The sequence below is a fragment of the Solanum dulcamara genome, chromosome 5 (assembly GCF_947179165.1).
Source record: "Solanum dulcamara chromosome 5, daSolDulc1.2, whole genome shotgun sequence".
NCBI lineage: Eukaryota > Viridiplantae > Streptophyta > Magnoliopsida > Solanales > Solanaceae > Solanum > Solanum dulcamara.
This window is the reverse complement of record NC_077241.1, coordinates 41339443-41363347: the sequence shown is the minus strand read 5'-3', so window position 1 is coordinate 41363347 and position 23905 is coordinate 41339443. Positions and strand designations below refer to the sequence as shown.

The following is a 23905-nucleotide window of genomic DNA, read 5'->3' as shown; positions in this document are numbered from 1 at the left end:
GCAAAAATGAGCAAATATCCAGAATATCAAAATGCTTTTCATAACCACAGATAATGTGTGCAGAAAAACATATGTCATATCCAGCCCCATTACGGGACTCGGTGAACAAATCGTGGTCGCTGCCCCACCACTGGCGCCACAGCACATCATAACTCTAGAGTAGGGAATATCTCCGTAACAAATCATACCATATCAGATGGTCATATCAGATCATATCATATCATATGTGTACATGGCACATCATAACTCCACAAAACCCATATACAGGGAATACTTGCCCCCTCATATTGGGGCACGGCGAATGATGCAGAGAAGTATGCACGATAACAAAATCTGGCCCGAGCTTGGTGAAGGAAGCATTGAGGCATCCACGAGTGAGTAGTGAGAAACTAAATGCACTTTAAATCATTTTTGAGACTCGATGGAGTTAACAAAATGAGCTATTATTCAAAAATCAAGACAAGAGTTGTATCAAGTACCTTTTGAATATCACTATGAGTTATATCAAAATTGAACTTTAGGAATCATATACACGTATCTAGGTACGATAAAATAACCTTTGGAAAATTAAGAAGTTGGCCATCCTAGCGGCTCTACGAATAGGAACTTCCTTGGAATCATATAAAAGTCATATACTTGTTTCATAAAAACCATTCCAAAAAGGAAGATTAGATTTATATACTTATGTCAAAACATGCCAAGATAAAGAATAAGCTATACTTATGCCAAAGACATGCCAAAAGAAGGAACGGTTAGCTTTACATACCTCTTACGGATTACTCCTAATACGTTCGCCTCGTCGTCTCTTAAACCTATTTAACATGAAAGTAATACTATGGTTAATGACCTTTCACTTTCCAATTTTAACTCTACAACCAAGTCTCCATAGAGGTCATTTCCTTATTCATTTCCCTCGACTAGTTCATCACTAGTTCTTAAGTTACCGAAAATCGGGCAGCATCTCCCCTATGACTTCAACATCCAAGAGATTTCAACTCGGACACCATGTCAACAACCATACCAACAAAAACAACCAGAAGCATATATACAAGTAAATCACTTCAACCTTACACAATACAAGCTCCAAACTACGACATAAAAATAGAGTTTTTAATCTTTGTTTCGCAAATTCTTTAACCATACCAAATAGAGGGTCGTCTGGCTGAAAAAAGAAGCACCCACACTCTTGTTAAAACACTTTGAAGCCTTGCAACACGTAACCCAACCATCTGCACCTGCAGCACCACAACGACAACCCACTACTCGACTTCGATTTAACGCTAGCGACATCAATTTAGTTTGTTTTTAACGTCAAGCATCCTTATGAAATTTTTCCACTTCCAACCTAATTCAAGTCATGTAATATACCTCATAACATCATCATAAACTCCAGTTCTAAAGAAAAAACTTTACCTTTACCCGAAACTCGCCAAAACTTATTGGAACTCGCCTCAGAATTTCCTTTAGCGCAGCTGAAACTTCGAGGTTGTTTGTTAACATTTTGGGGCTGCTACAAATCATAAATTTACATTAACAATACCTTCATAATATCATGGTATACCCTATATTATTAATTCGTGGAGAGAAATCAGAAACTTACCTCTTCTCCTCTTCCCAAAACTGTAGGTCTCTCTGTTTCTCTCTTAAGGTTTCTCCTCTCTTCTTTTCTTTCTCTAGAATTTTCTTGAATATTTTGGAGATAAGGATGACTTTTTGATAAGAATGAGTCATCCAATATATATATATAGGCCACCTTAGGAGGTGACACGTGTCAACCCCTAAGTGGTGACACATGTCAAGCCCTAAGTGGTGACACATGTCAAGCCCTCATTAGGCCAACACACCCCTTCCTCCAATCACAGGCTGCCATGTGGAATGTGGGGCCCACCCCTTTTGATCCAACTGTTGCCACTTGGCACTCTCTCATGATGCCACGTGGCACTTTCTTATGCTGCCAAGTGGCACCTTCTTTTTACCCTCGTGGGTTCGTAATCTCATCTTCTTTTACGAATCTATGTAATTCTTGCTACGTAAGCTTGGTACGTACTCAAGTAGCTTAAGTATGTAAAATTTCCAAGTTGGTAGCTTACGTATGTAACACTTCCAAAGTAATAGCTTACACAATTAAGTCGGATCCTACGACTCACTACTTGGCCTCCAATTCCTTTTGGATTCCTATAACTTTATTTCCAATATTCCCTACCATAGGGTATCACATTCTCCTTTCCTTAGCGTTGTTTGATAGCGTTATAGCCTATCCAGCTGACATGGTAACTTCTAAGAAGCTTTCAAGAACTTAGGAATCTTTCAAGAAACTTAAGAAGCTTTTAGAAGCTTTTAGAAACTTTAGGAAACCTTAAGAAACTTAAGAGGATTACGATTCTTCCATGAAACTTAAGATCCTTTCAAGATACTTAAGAACACGTTCTAAGGTAAAAAAGTACAGGGTGTAACATTGAGTATTCAAAAGAAGGTCTATACTAAAATCAATCTCCTTTTTGGGAGGGACACTAGGTAAATCATCGGGAAAATATTCAGACACTCATTTACAATGGGGAACAACTTAACGGTTGGGGCTTTAGAATTCTCATCCCTAACCCTCACAAGATGATAAATGCAACCCTTGGAAATCATCTTTCGATCTTTAAGGCACAAAATAAATTGACCTTTAAACACGGAGTTACTACCTTTCCATTCTAGGACTGGCTCATTCGGGAATTGAAACTTCACCACTCGAGTTTCACAATCAATAGAAGCATAACATGTATATATCTAATCCATCCCAAGGATAACATCAAAATCAGTCATATCTAGTCAATTATATCACATAAAGTAACTTAATGGAAGACCACAATCGAACAACTTTTATAGACTCTTTTAGCCAACCGACTAACCTAAGGGAGTACAAATGGAGAAAGGCTCTAACAGTATCTCATGACTAACATCAAACCTCATGGACACATAAGGGGAAACAGAAGATAAATTTGCACCCGGATCAAGCAAAGCATAAATATCATACTAAAAGACCCGTAACATACCGGGATAATATCGGGAGTCTCTTCCACCTCTTGCCTACCATGGAGGGCATAGAACCTATTATTGCGTTGACCATCCTTTGGTTGCACTTGTCCACCTTGAGAAACTTGGCCTTGAGGACGAGCATCCTTGACCCTATATTCCTTAACATGATGACCCGGCTTACCACACTGGTAGCACACATTCAACCCGACTAGACATTCACCCTCGTGGTTCCTACCATATTTCTTGCATGCGGGAATAACTTGGCCAATAGGAGAAGCCCCTTGAGGTTTAGGGTTGGGCATCCTAAATTTTTCAAACCTTGGATTAGTAACATTAGAAGACCCTTGGATGGAGTATTTTTGGCGAAAACGAAGACATCCACCACTTCTGGACTTAGCATGAGAGAATTCACTATCATCAGTTCTTGGCCTCATAGACTCCCTATTCTTCACCTTTAGCTTCTCACTTTCTACTTACTCCACAAAGGTCATGAGTCTGTATATATCCATCTCCCAAATCAACATTGCCATTTTGCATTCTATTGCAACCATGTCCGACATACCTAAAACAAATTCCTCGTACAAGCTCTTAAGTCGGCAACCATGAATGGAGCATAAGGTTGATAAGCTCTTGCACTTTGGCCTCCCTCAACTCTAATAGGAAGAAGAAATCAAAAACACCTCTTTGAATTCATCCAAAGTCACGGGCTCCGCCTTACTAGGCCTCTCACTTCTCCATTGATCAAACCAAATTTGAGAAACACCCCTCAATTGGTATGCAGCCAACTCTGCCCTTTCAACCGGGCTAATCCCCATGATCTCAACAATCTTGTGGATGCTATCAACAAATTCTTGTGGATCCTCATTAACTCTAGAACCCCAAAACTCTGGAGGATTTATCCTCCTAAAATCATGAACTCTTGTTGCTGCTGTACTAGCATTCAGATTCATGGGAGTAACCACCTCAAAAATTACTTGAGCTATAATGGCTTGAGAAAGTACTTGGAAAGCCGCTCGAAACTCGACATTGGAAACTTGATCATTCATAGAGTCATCCGGAGCTTGCTGCTCTTCTTCAACCATGTTCCTTCTAACGGGGTATCTTCGTGGAGGCATATTCTAAAAATTGCAAAGTACAAGTATTAGAGGGAAAAGACTTAACCACTCTACCGCACGACATAGATCATGAAAGAAATAAGACTTTTCCTAAGACGTTTTGTAGCTTCATATTCATAGATGTGGCATCATTCAAACTAATGAATAAGACTCTACTTAACGTGGTATGTTAGACTCCATAGGAGTCTTCTAAACCTTGGGCTCTGATACCAAATTTTTTACGACCCTACCTAGGGCCTTGTCGTAATACGGCAATCAGAATGCAAGGACCCCAACCATAGTCCATCTTAGCATACATCTCATACATAAGGTAAAGAATAATATAATCAAAAGTAATTATAAGTGGGAAACTAGGCTAAGGGAAATCAACACAATAGATGTCCAAAGGGACTATACCATACAACGTCTAAACATGCCTCTAGTTTAACCTTTGATGGTGGCTTAGGACAAGCTCCTAGATCAACCTAGCAATAGAAGAAATGTCTAACAATAGTAACATGAATAAAAGTCTTGACCTTGGTAGAATGAGGACTCACCAACTCCTTGGATATCTTAAGAAAACTTTAGCCACGAGTGGGGTAGTCGTGAGTATCGTCCGGCCCTACATTATGAGAAAATGTAGGTAAAATATGCATTATTACGTTTGAATGTACTAAGTATGTAAGGTATGCATGAAAAAGTAAAAGAAAATATTAATATGCCATAGGATGCATGACCAATCATAATGAACATGGGTATAGCTTAAAGCAATTTAAAACATATGAAACTCATGGTCAATGCATTTCATAAAACTTCAGCTTTAAACTCATAACTTGATATATAAAAGCTTAACTTGAACTTGAACTTGTGTGGGATAAGACATTTAATCGACAACTAAGACCATGCGAGCTACTATATAGAATCCAATGACTCCTGCATTGAGATAGGTCGATGACTCATGTATCAAAATAGGGAAGGAAACCTTTCCAGGGCATACTACAAAGATAACTCAACTCAACTCAATTAGGCTATATGGATCCACTATCTAGTCCGTGAAGGCAACCTACATGGGCAAAGTAGTTTGGGACTTTAGGTTGCTACTAGGATTCCCTTGGATAATCAACTGCATTACCTGATCGAACCCCACCTAGAAGTCCTGCGGTGCTTAGTCAATATCCCAACAGAAAACTCATAAACATGATCACAACATAGTAGAGATAGATAGTAACTGCCTATCAATCCATCTTTAAAACATTTAGGAATAGCTCATCTAATTTTGTGATTCATAAAAATCTATAACTTCGGTGAAAATTGTCCTTATCACCATCTCAAACATCTAATGATCTCAAATCTGATCATCATCTCAATCTTTAACTTTAAAATCATAATCTGAACTATAACTCATTGGAAACAATCTTTATAAATCATTTTACTCATGATTAACTCATAAAATCATCTTTACTTCATAATCATAGCTTGAAAATATAAATCATATTTACTTCATAATCATAGCTTGAAAATATAGTTTTATGCATGGTCATCTATAACTAACTTGAAATCAATCAATTCATATAAGAACATACATATAAATATCATTGATAACATTTGAAAATCAAATCAAATAAGTTCAATACAATTCATCAAAACTAGGGTTCATAATCAATTGTAAATTGAATGAAAACTTGAGAAATCTTCACGATTTCATGGGTGAAAAGGGCCCATGAATCAATCTCCACAAACCTTTCTTGAAATCACTTATAATTGAGAAAAAACCTTGAAGAAATCTGAAAACTCTTGCTTGAATTTGGAGAGAAACCTTGAGAGACTTTGTGAGTTCTTCCCTTGGGAATTTTGAGAGAATAAATTGAATAGAAAGGGATTTTGAAGAATAGAGTATTTATAGACTTTGAACTCTACCACAAAAGTGTCTAGGTTCTATGAACCGATTTTGAGAAAAGACACAATTGCCCTTCATTAAAATCTAAATGTTGACCCTATGGACCCCTTTATACGGGTCGTCTTTGAAATGATGAGTCATTAGATGACTCGTCCTGCAGGTTTGAGAAATGGGTCTAAAAATATAGTCTCTAAAGTTTAGAAATAGATAATGTTTACGACCCGTCGTCAAGGAAATGACCCGTTATTTGGGCTCTTCCTGAAGGTCCTAAAAACCTGCAAAATACAAGTCTCTGAAATTTTGTGACTGGTGGTCTTTACTACCCGTCCTAGCCTTTACGACCCGTCTTGCAAGTTCGTAGACTTGGCCCTAAGAGATCCTTGAAACTTGGCCTCTGAACTTAGCTTACGAGGGGGTTTTATGAGCCGTCATCTTGAGGAAGACTCATCCTGACAAACCGTAGAACCTCTCTTGAGGCCAACTTCGACTTTTTTTTGAAGGGTCACTCTACGACTCAACTTTACAAGCCGTAGGGATCGCTATGAGCCATAGAGGGACTCGTTCACTTGGATAGGTTCAAAATTTGGAGACTTTTCTCTTTGGTTCCATCTTACAGGGTCTTACATCATGTGTCACGTGTTCATCTTAGCTATGTCCTATTATCATTGTTCATGCATGCTTCTCATATACTTAGTGCACTCCATGTACTAACACATATTTTTTTCCTAAATTGTATCATAATATAGGGTTGGACGATCATCATGCACACTATACTCGTGGCTAGATTTTTAACTTACTACATATTGTTGGTGAGTCCTCATTATTCAAGGACATGACATTTCTATTTTTCCTTTGTTCCTTATGACATTATTTCTTAAGTCGGTGATCTAGGAATGTGTCTTATGCCCCACCCATAGTAGAAGTAGCAAAGGCATGTTAGATTTTTATGGAGTCTATGTGATCATGACCTTTTTTTAGTTTGATTCTCATTTATCGAGACATTTATGTTTAGACCTTTATTCTGCTTTTATGATGTTTCTTGTTATGTCTTAATTACCTTATGAATGCTCATAAATGGTATGCTAAGAGGCTTGGTTGGGTTTCTTTGGGATTCTAATCACTGTGTCACACCTAGGGACTAGCTTAAATTATGAAAAAATCCCTTGGGTAGCTACTTGGCTACTAGACCGAACCCCACCTTAAAGTCCTTTCGATGCTTAGCCATTATCCAATGGAAAGTCATAAATCATAGTCATTAACATCATTTGAAATGACAATAACAGATTAACATGATTGATTTATAAGAATCCATGAGTCGTTGAGAAAAGTCTTTCACCTCTTTAACATGAGTGTGTGAGGAAAACCCATCACAACCTTAATACTTTTCTTAAAACATCATTGAGTTCATAGTTCACCATCATTGTTTACTTTCATGAGTCATTCATAATCCTTGATAATCATTCCTCGTTCATTCATAGAAATCCTTTATAAAACATGATCATAAATTCTTAAAAATAGCATATGGCTATCACAACCGGAGTCTAGGGCCTAGAAGTACATGGCGATCGAGATCTCAAAGGACCCCAACCAAGCCATCTTAGCATTCATCACATACATAAAGTAAAGATATAATGAAATGGAGTGGAAGGAAAAACTCAACAATGAAAGTCTATGGAAGAAGTAATACTCAAATCAATGTCCAAAATGGACTACATCACTTGCAACGTCTAATCATGCCTCTAAGTCTATACTTGATGGGGGCTTAGGACAAGCTCCTAGCACACCCAAATCATAAGAGAAGGTCAAAGTAATCAACATAAAAGAAAGTCTCATCCTTGATAAATAAGGACTCACCAATGTCAACTTGAGAGTGTTAAGTCAACTCTAGCCCTCAGTAAGATGAATGTGGTTGTCGCCCCCTACATTATGAGACAATGTAAAAAAAATATGTATTAGTACATAGAAGTTACTAAATATGTGAGATATGCATGAACAAGTAAAGGAACGTGAATAATATGCCATAAGATGCATGACCAATATAATGAAGATGAAATAAGCTTTAAGCACTTGAAAACATATAAAAACTCATGGTCAATGCATCATAAAACTTCTTAGAAAAACCTATATATTTGCATATAACTTGTGCGGGATAAGACCTTTAACTGACATCTTAAGACCATGCGAGATATAACATGAAATCTGATGTAAATCACACTTGAGAAGAGAGAGGCTACTTGCCAAGGTAGACTCCGTGAGAACAACTTTAAATTTGTGAGCTGTATGTGGGTCCACTAGCTAAGCCATAAGGCTACCTATGGTGGTAACGTAGTTATGGGACTTTAGGTTGCTACTAGGATTCCCTTGGGTAACTAACTACGTTACTAGACCAAAACCCACCTACAAGTCCTCTCGGAGCTTAGTCAATATCCCAATAAAATTCATTAAAAACATAAAAATGTCATCATTAACTTCATTATGAGAAATAATCATTAGAGTAGCTCATTAACTTTAGTGTTTCATTAAGAATGCATAACCTCGATGAGAATTATTATTATCATCATCTTTAACATGATTGTGTGACAATTTTACTTATCACACCATAATAACTTTCATGGATCATAATTGATCATCATCATAGATTTCATAATTCAATCATAAATTTTACTTTAACCATAAAAGCTTTTCTTTGGAAATCATTGAACTCATAATCAAAATCATATAAATCATCTTTGAACTTCATAATCATGATTAAAAGTAGCATTGTGCATGGTCATTCATAATAAAACTTAAAATCATGCAGTTTATGTAGAAATATGCTTATAATGATCATTAATGACCACTAAAATGAAATTGAAACCAACCTAATGCACTTCATCAAAAATAGGGTTATAAACCATTGAAATTTAATGAGAGTTTGAGGGAAAACATTGGGACTCCATGGATGAAAGGAACCCATGGATCAATCCCCACATACCTGATGACTTTAGCTCAAAAATTAAAGAAGAAACTTGATGAACTTGAAACCCCAGCTTCAAACTTGAAGGAGAGCTTGAGAGGATTTTGTGATCTTGCCTTAGGGGAAATTTAGGTGAACGAATTCGAATAGGGAAATTTCAAAGGGTTGGGTAGTTATAGGTATTGAATTTGGCCAAAATAGTGTCTAGATTCATTGAACTGAACTTGGAAAAAGACATGAATACCCTTCATTAAAACTGAGCTTTGGACCTACGAATCGACTTCTACGACTCGTTCTCAAGTCTATGACTCGCAGACTTGAGTCATCGTGCATTTCCTGAATTTTCTAGTATTTTTGGGAGCCTTTGAAGTTGCGTCTATAAGTCATGATTATGACTCATCATTTTGTTTAGGGGTCGTCGACCCAATTTGTCCTACAGGTTTTGAAAAACCTACAAATTAGGAGTCTCTGAAGTTTGGTTACGAGTCGCCTTTACGACTCATCCTGTAAAGTCATAGGGCTTCTTCTGAGTTTTCATCTTGAGCAAGCCCAAGGCTCCCTCTAAGACTCATCTCTATGAGTCGTAAGAACCTCTACAAATCGTAGAGTGAGACGTGATCATGAAGTCAATCAACATTTTTGTGAATTTCTCCTTGGTTCCAACTTTCCAACTTTTGGGGTCTTACAATAGCATGGATTAATCATAAACAACTTGGAAACATGCAATGTCACTTGAATTATGCATGATTTTATCAATAATTGTAAGAGAAATAATACAAAGATGACCCAATACAATTCCATGATAATTAGGACTTAGAAGAAGAATTCATAAAAGGAAATTTAGATAAAACCTTGGAAATCCATGGATGAATTACCACATACCTTAGACCATAGGAGCTCTATATGAACTTGAATAGGAGGCTTGAACTTGAATTCTCTTGAAAACCTTGCTTAAGGAAGAAGAGGACCTTGGGAGACCTTTTAGAGAAAAGATTTTGTAATTTAGGTGTGAGGATGAGAATGACGGATTTAGGAGGGTTTGAGGTAGTTAATTGAGTAGTATTTAACCTAAAAACCATCCAAATACATTAATGAGCCTATAAGAAAAAGACCAAAACACCCTTAACTTAACTAATCAGAGGCACCTGGATGGGAAGCCACCATGGCCTGTGAAGCTCTGTATGGGTTGTGGTCCTGAGGGCTGGACTGACCTATGAGGGGTTGACTTCCAAGAAGTCCACCATGATTCGTGAAGTAATCCACGGTTCGTGGAGCCTATCGTGGTCATCTCCAATATAAGGGTTCTTGGAAAGTCACGTCCACGAATGGGCCTATGGTCCGTGGAGTCCACCACGAGCTGTGAACCCTACCATGGACCCTTTACCCTTCTTATAAAGTTTCCAAAGCTCCACCATGGTACCCTTCATGTCCCATGATGGCTTACACGGTTTTTGTACCCCTCCCATGAAAGCCATCGCGTGTACAAAAGCTGTTATTTTCTAAGAAACTCCTTTAAACTCCATTTTTCTGACTTTCCAACTTTCAGAGTCTTACAAACATAATTCCCTCCTCAAGGATAACATATAGAGCAAGATTTAGATAATAGAATCTGGGAGCACATCTTATTTGGCTCAAACGCATGATTCATATGAATAAGGGTGCATACTTTAGAATACATAGACTTAAGTACACTAATGGGCTCCTCTTAGTCCCTTGTGCAATCTTTTTACCTTTTGATGACTTTATTTAAGAGTAATTTAGCAACAAGGATCTGAGATTTACTATTCCAACCACCTTGAGTATGAGGGGCAAATGAATTGACATCAACCTTTGTTCATTTGTTTCATTATATGTCACAATCATAAAATTGATAGATTTAAAAATTAATATAAAAAAATGCATTCATAGATTTTGCAATTAAGCTTCCAAAAAGATAACAACAACAACAGTAACCCAGTGAAATCCACAACATGGGATCTGGGCAGGATAAAGTGTATGCAGACCTTACTCTTACCAAGGTAGGACGGCTGTTTTCGAGAGACCCTTGGCTCAAAAGAAGCATAACAAGAGGTCAGACAAGGCTAAAAAGTTCAAAGCATTATAGAAAAACAAATAACAAATAACGCAAATAACAAAAGCGACACAAATAAAATAGAGTAATCAAAATATAGAAAATAATAGAAAGATAATAACAGAAGTCAGAGCACAAGAAATTATAATGCGCTAATGCGCCTACTAATACGGAATAATAACGAGATTATGTACTAGCCTTCTACCCTAATATGGGTCCTCCACACTCTCCTATCTAAGGTCATGTCCTCGGTAAATTGTAACTGCGCCATATTTTGTCTAATCATCTCTCCCCAATATTTCTTTGGCCTATCCCTACCTCTTCCAAAACCATCCATGGCCAACCTCTCACACCTCCGCACTGGGGCATCTGTGTCTCTCCTCTTCACATACCCAAACCATCTCAGTCGCATTTCCCTCATCTTGTTTTCCACTGAGGCCACTCCTACCTTATCTCGAATAGCCTCATTTCTAATTTTGCCGCTCCTGGTATGCCCACACATCCATCTCAACATTCTCATCTCGACTACTTTCATCTTTTGAACGTGAGAGACCTTAACTGGACAATACTCCACCCCATATAACATAGTTGGTCTAACCACCACTTTGTAGAACTTGTCCTTAAGTTATGGTGGCACCTTCTTATCACATAGCACACCAGAAGAGAGACTACATTTCATCCACCCTGCCCAATACGATGTGTGACATCATCGTCAATCTCGTTGCTACCTTGCATGATAGACCCAAGGTACTTGAAACTACTTTTCTTTTGGATGTCCTGGTCACCAAGCCTAACTTCCGCATCAACCTCCTGAGGTGTCTCACTAAACTTGCACTCTGAACTTGCACGATTTTAACATAACATAATGTTGAGGCACGATTTTAGCCTCAATTTTAAAATCGTCCTATTTCAAAAGTGTTACTACTTGTTCAATCTACCAAGACTCTCGGTGAACCAGGGACAAAGTATAAGTTCAATTCTTCAAATTCTCTTCTAGTTCAACACCCTAAATATTTGGTGTCTCGGTGTTGTACAAAGGCATGTAAGTAGTTGTAGCAGTAACATATATCGATGCTTGTTCTTGGGTTGTCAGCACAGAAGCATCAAAGATCAGTGAAGTATCCAGTTTCACCTTTTCAATTGGCATAACACTTCCTTTCACATCCAAATGCTCCTCGATAGTAATCACGTTCACATTAGCATTTATGTGGTTAGGTATAGGGTTGTTCTTCACATTGGACCGAGGTCCAGTAAGTTGGATTCCTCTTTCCTTGATTAATGCTTAAATCTTGTTTTTGAGACCATAGCAATCCTAAGTGTTGTGTTCGACAACTCTAGAATGATATGTACAATGCTTAGAACCATGAAACCATTTTGGAATAGGATCAGGAATCTTCCCTTCAATTGGTTGTATCATACCTGTTGTTTTCAACCTCTCAAACAACTGAGCCAATGGTTCAGCTAATTTTGTGTAGTTGTGGTTTTGATTTCATGATTTGGACGAGCTCTAGGTGTAACATATGATTGATTTTGATATGTTGGAGCTTGGACTAGTTAGTATAAATGTGGATTTGATAAGAAGGGGCTCGAGGTTAATAGTAGTTTGCTTGGGTGTTGTAGACATGATTTAACATCCCCTAAAAACGTTGTATACGAAGTTTCAATTCTCGCCTAAAAATGATATAGCCTCTGTATTTTGGGCATAACATTTTATAGGATTTTCCAAATTGGGTGATTCAAATTTCTAAGTAACCACAAGATCATTACCTACAACTTTTGAGAGGACCATAATTTACGTTTCGGAGTTTAAGTAGGTCAAATAAATTAATTATTGTAAGACAGTGTGCTGTGACGAAATGGAGTATTTGTAGAAGAAAATTCATATCTCACTGTAGATTACTCCAAATTGGTTGATTCTTAAACGATATGAAACTAGACTTTTATATATACAATTCTTATAAAGACACCAAATCCTAATAAGGAATTTATCTTGCTCAAAAGTAGCTCCGAAAAGGAGTATTCTGTCAAAGATAACTCATTTCACCTACCATGGAAAAATCTAGATACATTTGACATCACTCATGATATAAATTGTCCTCCAATTAACATCATCCATGGCATCATAATTTTCCACTAAATTTTCAGAGTTTTTTTTATAATTATTTTATTTATTGTTAGGTCCCTCTTTCCCACCTATAAATACCCACCTTATTTTCTCATTTTATTCATCAAGCTTTCTCAAGCAAGTCTTCTCTCTATACACTTCTTTACACTTTCTCAAATATAGTTTTAGTTCTTAGTAGTGAAGAAATACTATTCCGGTGATTCATATACTCCGAGTAGTACACAAAACGTTCCGGCGAGGAGAAAAGCTAGGACTCAAGAGTGTTCATTAAGTCTTTCGGTTCCGACTAAAGCTTCGAATTCCAGGTATGTAAGGCTTCAATAAGAGTATTTCTTCCACTCTCATGTCTAAATTATTTTAATTATATGATAAATTATATTTATTTTCTTTAAGCTCTACTCTAAGTTATATGGGTATTTATCTATGGGTTCTTCCACCCATGTAATCCAAAAACTCTTTCAATTAAGTCTCTTGATTTTAAGTAATATTTTCTTATGGTAATTCTTAATTTTACTTAATAGTATGAATCATGGTTAAACTAATGATTATTGCTCTATTTTGATGCAACATAATTGCATATGTATGAATTGATGATTTACAAGTAATTCCTCTATTTATCTATTTAAAGGTTCCTGAAATTCATGGTGGGTTGTTTAAAGCATGATTTTTAATTAATGGATTTTAAAGTATTTATGTATATTTATTTACATACATATTTGCAAGTTGAAGTGATTTAAACCCACCTAGTTTTACTATATTTTTAATAAAGTTTGACTTGAAAGCTTTGACTCCAAATAAATGTTTATGAAAGCAATATCTATGATCAAAAAGGGAGTCTTATGAAATGAAAGAATGATGAAATGATATGAATGATGTATTCTTTATGCAATAAGGACAATTCTTACATATTTGAATTATCAAATGTTTTAATGAGCTATTCTACCGAATATGATGTTTGAATTCTCAAGTTATATGCTATGAATATTTTGAAGTATTAAACTATTCCGTGGGATTGACTTAGCATCGAATGAGGGATTGAGGTGGGATTCGGTAAGGGAATCCTAGTAGCAACCCCTTGTCTCATTAACTATGTGCCAATATAGGAGCCCTTGTAGGCTTAGGCTAATGGATCCATGAAAGCCCTTAAAGTTAAAACTAAAGAAATGAATGAAATTGACGGAGTTCTACCTGGCAAATAGTCTCCCCGGCCAACGTAGGGGGTTATGTTGAATTCCATGTAATAGCTCGCATGGTCTTAAATGTCAGTTATGGTTATTTTCCCACAAAATAAATGTTTTAAAGGATATCTATATGATTTATTATGCATGCATTACATTATGTTCCATATTACATAAATGTTATAATGTTTCCTCAATGTTCGTGCATCCATACATACTTAGTACATTCAAAGTACTAACGCATACTCTTTTGCCTACATGATATCACCATGTAGGGACCAGTGCTCCTCCTCGTTCTCCTCCACGTGGCTAGTTGAGATTTCGTTGAAGACTACTTTTGGTGAGTTCACATGTTCCGGGAACAATACTCATTTATCTTTCTAGCTTATGATATGTTAAGATATTTGACTATGACATTTCTTCTATTATGATTGAGGGTGAGCTAGGGACTTGTCTTAGCCCCGTTAAATCTAATAGTTAGAGGTATTGTTGGACATATGTAAGTTGAAGATTTACTATTTTGATTTCTGCTTGTTTATTTATCATCATTACCTATGAAAGGCTAAAAGAATGCTAAAAGGCTTGTTTGAGGTACTTTCGGGTTCCTTATTCGCCATGTCACGTCTAGGCCCTAGGCTTGGATCGTGACAACATGGTAAGGAGTTGGTGGAGAATGGTAGAGATTCTACAAGGCTTCAGCGTATTGGTAAGTATAAATGGATTGATGTGGTTGATTTATGTAGGGAAAGAACTTGACTTGGCTAGCATCCTTGGTTAATCATGACAACATATACATCTTCTTTCTTTCTTTTTGATCCCATGATAGAACCATATTGAATTGCTTTGCTTGCAGCTTGCAAAGTTGTAAAATCTTGAATTTCTCCCTGATTTGATCCCTTCTTCCACAATTTCCCCCATTTGAATGTGTAAACGCGTAATTTTTTATCGAATTTGAGATTTTCCACCATTTAGTGCTTACATATTTTTTATATATCCAATTTAAATATTTTTATTTTTATTTTATTTTTATTAAGTTTATTTTACAAGATTTGAAAACTACAAAAATAGAGTCACATTTTAGTATAAGTTTTGTTTAAAGAAAATAAAATTTACAAAAAATATATATGTTTTCTTTTAATTTAGGTTAAATAAATAAACTTGTTCCTTATCTGTTTTTAGATTAGCTATTTAACTTTACACCACCCCATTATCCCACTCAGTCTACACATTTTTTCACTCCCTCACACACACACACGACCTGCACAAATATTTTTCCTCAACTCCACTCACCACTCCCTGACAACACCACAAAACACATAAAACATATTGGGTTATATAACATAAACGGATACAAACAAAAAGGAGGAGAAAAACACACAATCATTGAATCACTAAATACACATTACCAAGAAACAAAACATTAACACACCAGACAAGAACAGAAAAAGGGAAACACACACACATCCACACACCCAAAAACTCACGGGAAAAAGAAAAACAAAAACAAAGGTCTCGAGGTTTGGTTTCGTGATTCCAAGTTCGTGGTTCTTATTGTAGTCTTTTTTGTGTGAATTAATCTTCACGAAAGGTAACACTTAATCTTCATTATATGATTTGATTTCATAATTATATAAGACATGATTCCAAGATTATAAAGTTGAGAAAATTTATGTGTTAACATTGACGTTATGGTATAAAATTGGTTGAGAATTTTTATATCGTTAAATTCAAAGTAAAATTGATATAACATGTGATTATTTCTTCCTTGCCTAAAGATTCAATATTCATCTTGTTCCTGATTAAAATACAAAACTTGATGTTCTACGCAATGTAATTAATTGATATTCAAATGAGATTTAGTTATAATGAATTGAGTTACTTTTTCACTTTGTATGCTTAATAATATTGTGTTCATTTTTTTGTGAAAAAATAAAATAAAGTAAATAAAAATCTGCAACTTTCTTTGCATTTTCTTTGAGTGATAGTCTTATTTTAGAGTTTTAAATATATTTATTATATAATTAATTTTTCCTAAGTGAGTTGCAACGATTAACTTTTAACAATAAATATTTTATAACCCTTCCATTTTTACCAGAAGATTTACGTTTTCAAATGATTTTGATAATTATTTTTTCTTTAATTGAAACGTTAGGAGCATGATTACGGCAATAATGATAATTGAAAACCACTACGATTTACAAAGCTTTAATCAAATTTTAGGTGCGACATACAAATAATTAAATAAATAATCTGTGGCAAGGTTGGAAAGCAATGCTGCCAATACACTACATACCTAATAAAATAAGGCAGTTTTAAATAAGTTTAAAATAAATCAAAAAAGGCGGGTAAAAAGTTTTCTTAAGCTAATAAGTATAATATATCTAAAATTAGTTCAAGCCATATATAAATCGATAAAGCGACCGTGCTAAAACTATGAAACTCGAGGGGTGCCTCACACCTTCCTCTCGGTTAACAAATTCCTTACCCGGATTTCTAGTTAGCAGACCACAAAATAAAGGGTCAACTGTCCTTTTGATTAGAGATATACTAAGGTAACTTGGAACACCAAAATTAAATTTCAAGTGGTGACTCAGAATTATTAAATTAAGCCTTTTTCAAAATAGTCACTTTAATTGGAAAAACCCGTCAAGAAAGGGGTATGACAGAATGATTTATGTGAACTTTTGTCTAATCATGGTTATCACTTTATCATAGTAAATATTGTTATCTTGGCATTCAATGAAGGTAATAGTCATTTCACTTTCATTAAATGGTGGTTGGACTCTAGATGCTTTTGATTTCCACCGTAGATTATACTCACGAAATATCTAAGTTGACTTCTTTAACTTATTCAGGTAGAACCTATCAGGTGTGATGTCAGTGATGAACTTAAATCCATCCATAAAGTCTTGTTCCATATCACTCCAACCATGCCAATTTATGGAGATCTTATTGTGTGTACCAAGCAAGAGCTTCACTAAATAAACTTCTTATGAAAAACTTCTTTCTGAACCTCTCATCTCTCCCCACTCTTACCAGTTTGTTACAATATGCCCTTAGATGTGTGCGAGGGTCACCTTCCTCTAAATATATCAAACTTTGGCAGTTTTCACCCTACAAGCAAGACAATGTCAGGTTGAACACGTTAAATTCTCATACTCTAGGCTTTTGCTTCCCCTAGTAGTTTGGAGATTTCTCATTTCTTCCTTAAGATTACGAATCTCTATAGATAACACATGGTTAGACTTTACCTTGACTTCCTTCTCCATTTACTCATATTGTTCTACCTCGAGTTGAAACTTGACCGATACTAGATTAGAAAAAGTTTGAGTTTCCATTGCATATACCGGAGGAACATGTTGCGCATAAGGAATGGCAATATATGCCTCTTATATATGTTGAGTTGGATAAAGACGGTTGGAGTATTTTGAATGGGAGGTAGTGGAGGATTCTAAGGGGTTTTGATGGATGGTTGATTTGATGGGTTTTTCGAGAGTAGTTGTATGTAGTGGATAGATATTAGAAGGTGGAAAAGTGTAATGAATGTAAGTTGGAGGTTGGTTTGGTGGGATGACAAGTGGTGGATTAGGAGTAGTAGGATAGGTAGTGTAGATAGGTGGTTGACCCTTTAAAGGAGTATTGAGGGATGACAGATTTGGTGGATTTGTGGGGGTGAATGGAGGTAGATTGTTATTAGTAGGTGGAGGTTGTTGTGGAGGAAAGTATTCAGAAATTGGTGAATCAAGTGATGGAAAGCGAGGTGTCTTTGGTGCGATAGTCCTGAGTTCAGGTTGTGGACTTTGAAATGTGATGGATAAATTGGTCAAGTCCCTAACCCGATTTAGTTCACTACGTAGATCCTTGATCTCTTGAGTCAAGAGACGATGTGTTCATCATGTTGAATAGCAATTCTATTTTCAACAGTTTTGGGAGGACTGTTGGGAACCTTGTTATGTTCTAGAAAAATTGGATTAGACGCAGTTGGATCATACATAGTTATTTTTCTTCCTTGAACAGCCCAACTACGCCGATGTAATGCCGATGACTTGGGCCTTGTGAAGTAAGGATGGTTGGCCAGCTCGTTTGTCAACACGAATCAACTTTTGTATGGAAATAAAAATAAAATAAAAGAGAGAAAAAAATAGAACATAGATAAAGTTAGTTTTTATATGAAATTCTTAAGTAAAGTCATGTTCATATAGAGTCAAATAAATCATGTAGTAAATAAGTCATCAAATAAAGTCAAAAAAAATTATAAAAATAACATAACAAGTGCATCAAATAATGATAACACGTCCTAATATTCTTGTGACCTCTTTGTGCCGGAGGTAGGCCTAACACAAATTTGTGGAGTACATTTACCATAATATGTCATTCCATTGCTCTTGATTAATTAAACAAATTTTATTTCTCTAAAGATAAAGTATAAAAATTGCGTAAAATTTATTTCATGTAAAGTAATTCCTAATCTAATTAAAGTAAAAAAGATTTTATCATGTCCAATCTTTTTAGTGATATTGTCACTTCTTGACATTTGTTGGTCGAATATGTACTCCAACATGAAGTCTTTGTACTTGTCATGAAAAGGTTAGTCGGACCATCCCCTTTAAAGTTTAATTAATTAGAGCAAATGGTCCATATTTAGGCATACATATACCTCAAATATGCACATAGATAATGATATTTTGTCTTTTATAATCGGAAATTCATTTGAACATTTAAGGTAAAGTCTACTAATGGACTTAATACACTAAGAGTATTAAGCCTCCTAGGTCATGAAATGATGCATGTTCCTAGTAAAGGGTGTTGGTTTAGCTCTATCGTAGGTAAACTAAGAGTGGTTTTACTAGACATAAGGTTTTCGAGTGGACTACTCGAGTGAGAAGGCTACGTGTTCACACAAAAAAAGATCTGAATACCTCGTGCATAGCCAACTCTCCTAAATTTTGAATAAAATTTACAGGTGCACAAAACATACCTCGCGTGTACGTGTGATAGGGTGAATTTACAAGTGGAGAAATATGAATAGAATGACAGTTAAGGAAAGCAGTAACACATCTACAATTTATAGCAAACAAACAATTGATAGCATGTAAAAATAACTTACAAACAATTGATAGCATGTAAAGATAATTATAGCAAACAAAACATTTATAGCATGTAAAAAAATATGATTCATGTCAATGAATATAATTAAGAAAGCACATAAAGCCTAATAAAACTAAGTCTGTTACGGTTAGAACCTAAATTCTCCGGAGGAGTCGCCAAGCTGTTATACTCCATTTTAATTGGGTCAAAATAGTGTACAACATATTGATGATTCCTAAATTAAATTACTAACTTAAAGCATCATCACCTAATTATTATGGTGAATTAGGGCACCAAAAATAGATTAAAGTTTATTTTAAAGTCTATCAACCATGAGATTCTAGGTAATGGTTCAATTAATCCTAAAAAAGGGGTGAGACATCCTTTAAGAACCATTAAAAATGGTTAATTGTAAGACCTCAAAAGTTGGAAAGTTAGAGCCAAGTAGAAATTTCTAAAAATGTTGATTGGATCCAAGTTTACAACCCTTGTTATGGATCGTAGTAGTTCCTACGACTCGTGGAAATAAGTCGTAGAGGAAATCCTTGAACTTGTTCAGGACAAGTTTCTGAAGGAGTTCCTACGACTCAACAGGACGGATTCGTCATCCTGTTGAAGAGTCATAAGGATGACTCACAGCCAAACTTTAGAGGCCTTCAAACTTGCAGGTTTTCAGGCCTGCAAGACGAGTCTAGATGATGACTCGTAGGCACAACAACGAGTCAAAAACTTTGACTCATAAGAAAACTTCATGGGCTTCCAAAAATACAGAATTTCAATACCTGTATGACGAGATGTAGATGAGGGTTCGTAGGTCCAAAATTTCAGCTTTAATAAAGGTCAATTATGTCTTTTTCTAATATCTGGTTCAATGTACCTAGACACTATTATGGCCAATTTCAAATTCTATATATACCTAACCCTTCAATTTTCCCTCTATTCTAAATCTCTCTTTAAATTTCTCTAAGGCAAGAACTCAATTCTCTCAAGGTTTCTCTCCAAGTTTCAAGTTAAGGTTTCAAAGTTCGTCAAGGTTTCTTCTCAAATTCTAAGTGAATTCAATCAACGTATGTGGGGTTGATCCATGGGTTCCTTTAACCTATGGAGTCCTAAGGTTTTCTCTAAGTTTTCTTCAATTTTTAATGGTTTACTAACCCTAGTTTTGATGAATTGCATTGGGTTGTTTCAATTTTATTTTGAATTGTTATCAATGATTAATCCAAGCATGTTTCTTCATGAATTGCATAATTTTAAGTTGAATTATGAATTTCCATGCATAAAGCTATTTTCAATCATGATTATGAAGTTAAAGATGATTTTCATGAATTGATTATGAGTTCAATGATGTTTAAAGAAAGTTTTCATCAATGAAGTTGAGATTATGATTTAATGAGAAAGTTATGATGATGATCAAAGATGGTTATTATGGTGTGATAAGTACAATTCTCAGACAATCATTTAATAAAATAGTGATAAGAAAAATTCTCACCAAAGTTATGGATTCTTACGAATCACTAAAGTTAATGAGCAACTCCTAATATGTTTTATAAAGATGGATTGATAGGTAGTAACTATCTTTCCCTATAATGTTTATGATCATGTTTTAATGAATTCCATTGGGATATTGACTAAGCACCGAGAGGACTTCTAAGTAGGATTTGGTCCGGTGATGCAGCAAGTTACCCAAGAAAATCCTAGTAGCAACCTAAAGTCCCAAGCTTGCCCATGTAGGTTGCCTTGATAGCCTAGCTAGTGGATCCACATATAGCACAGTTGAGTTGAGTTGAGCACTATAACGGAGTATACCCTGACAAGGTAGCCTCTCCTTCTCGATGTGGGTATCATCGAATTCCATTTTATAGCTCGCATGGTCTTAAGATGTCGGTTAAAGGTCTTTTCCCACACAAGTTGAATGTTAAGCTATGAGATTTACTATGAGGTTCTATGATGCATTGACCATAATTTTTCATATGTTTTCAAATGCTTTTAAGCCTTATTCATGTTCATTATGTTGGTCATGCATCTTATGTCATATTGATCACGTCCTATTACATGTTCATGCATATCTCACGTACTTAGTACCTTCTATGTACTAACATATATTTTGCCTACATTGTCTCATAATGTAGAAGCGGACGACGACCATTCTATTCGTGGCTAGAGTTGCTTTAGTTATCAAAGAGTTGGTGAGTCCTTATTTCATCGAGGACATGACTTTCTTTTCACTTTGCTACTTTGACCTTTTTATGATTCGGGTGAGCTAGGAGTTTGTCCTAAACCTCCATTGAGCATAGACTTAGAGGTATGTTTAGACGTTACTTTGATGTAGTCCATTTTGGACACTTATTGAGTATTTATATCTCTTGGACGTCTGTTGAGTTGTTACTTCCACTTATCTTGTTAAGTTTCTTTATCTTATGTATGCGATGTATGCTAAGATGGCTTGGTTGGGATCCCTCGTAATTTCGATCGTCGTGTCATGTCTAGACCTTAGGCCCGGATCGTAACATTAACCGATCGAACTTATAGATTTAATTAGGCTAAGAAAGTCGTTAAAAACTTTGTATGTCAAAATGCAGGTCAGGCATTTTGTAAAAGCAACTCGCTATTTGAAATTTAAAGACTTGACTTTCAAAAATGCATTTGAACAAAGTGGGTAAAGACTTCAAATAGTAATTTTCCAGAGAAAAGAGGTAGACTTTAAACCAAGTCTAGGTGACTCAATAGATTGACAAAACAATGAATCAAATAATTTAAACAGACACCACTGAAGGAAATTATTCTTTTTGACGACAAATCAATTAACATGCCATAAAAGACTAGTTTTTTTTTTATAAAAAATCCGTTCAAAAAACTGATTTGCAGACACGAGAGTTTAAAAAGAATACATATGTCTTTTGATTCATAAAGATTCAAGAAATACATAAAGTAAATTAAATTGAGTTCAGAAAAGATTTATTCTCAAACTAAATCACTAAATTAACATCTCATTTACCCCTCTAGATTCAAATATTCTACAGCTAATTATTTTAAATAGTCAAATATGAAATAAGAAAAATGAGAAAGGAGAGAACAAGTTAGCTAATCACAAGATTAAAAAAATATATATATCAGCTAGTCACAAGAGAAACGAATGAAGAAGCAGATGTAGGATTCTAGATTTCCTCTTGCCCTCTAACTTCTTTTCTGCTCGGATGGAGTTTTTAGGGAGCGAGAAACACAACAAAGATGTATATGTATGTTTCAAATATTGTGATAATGTCGAATCTCAAAGTAAAACTCTTCGGCTCTAGTGTTCATGCCAAACAAAGAAAAGGAGAGGAAGAATAGCCAATGAAGCAGTCAAATAAATTTTGATCCAGAGGAAAGTTCTAAAAATGATCTAAAAATACAACTTCATAACGAATGTCACAAAGACCTGCAACATGATATGTTATTCATGTTGAGAAGAATGTTTGAGAGAAATATATAATATAACTCATGGTCCAATTTTCAAGAACCTAAGAATGATCCCAACATCAAATATTTCACAACACAATCACATAAGAAGATATAGAAGTGATGCATCATATATCAAGTAAAGACTTATCATTTTGTATATACATGATCTCTAAATAATAAAAGAGGGGGTTATACTTATCACCTTCGCAACTAGGCCTCTTAAATTACATTTGAACTTATTAAGAGCCTTAAAATCCAAAGGCGATGAGGGATACAAAAAAACATTTTCACAAAGAACAGTTTCCAGAACTTAAGGGGAGGGATCCTTAGCATGAGTACGAATTACCTAAGATCAGTTAGGTTAATAAACACCTGACATAGTCATTTTCCAACAGAATGTTTCATCAAAAGATCAACATCATAACTTTTCATAAAAGCAAAAAAATGATAATCAGATTTTGATGATTTCAAAAAGGAGTATAAAAACATCTAAACAAGAGTTAAGATACGTTATTCATAAATACAATGAGGCAGAATTCCTAACATGAATCACTTTCAATACTTAATCTAATTAAAGTAATCAATAAATGAACTAAAATTCCATTAGATGAAAGATAACTATTTCCATTTCACTTAAAAGAAAAAGAACACCTAAAGTACAATATCTATAGCATAATCATATTTTATAGGCTAAACAAAATAATAATCAGAAGGAGAGTCGGATTTACCTCTTGTGGGGCAGTGAAATGGGTCGTTGATCAAGGATCTACGACTCGTTCCTCTAATAAAATCAAGTAAAGTAGAGAGTAGAATAGAGATATTTTCGTAAGATGATATCGAAATGTAAATGAGTGATGTTCTTGTGGTATAAAAGCTTGTGAGAAAGTAGTTTCTATAGTAAAAAGATGAAAATTTTAAAATGTTCAAAAAGTGCTTTTGGATGAGAGTTTGAGATGTAATTATAGGCAAAAAATTAGGGTAAAGGTCTCCTCTTTTGAAATTCAAATTCGGCCAACTGAAGAAGGTCACAAGAT

At 35.3% G+C, this 23905-nt stretch overlaps 1 long non-coding RNA gene across 1 annotated transcript in view; it reads right to left on the bottom strand.

The window, feature by feature from the left end:
* LOC129888285 (uncharacterized) overlaps positions 1–23638 on the bottom strand; it is a 33460-nt gene extending 9822 nt beyond the window's left edge. Inside the window, exons 1-3 of the long non-coding RNA XR_008766613.1 lie at positions 23600–23638; positions 7867–7931; positions 4673–4737 (exon numbers count right to left, since the gene is read on the bottom strand). This is a non-coding gene — a long non-coding RNA (uncharacterized LOC129888285). The remainder of the gene's footprint in view (positions 1–4672; positions 4738–7866; positions 7932–23599) is intronic.
* Between the last annotated feature and the right edge of the window lie 267 nt (positions 23639–23905).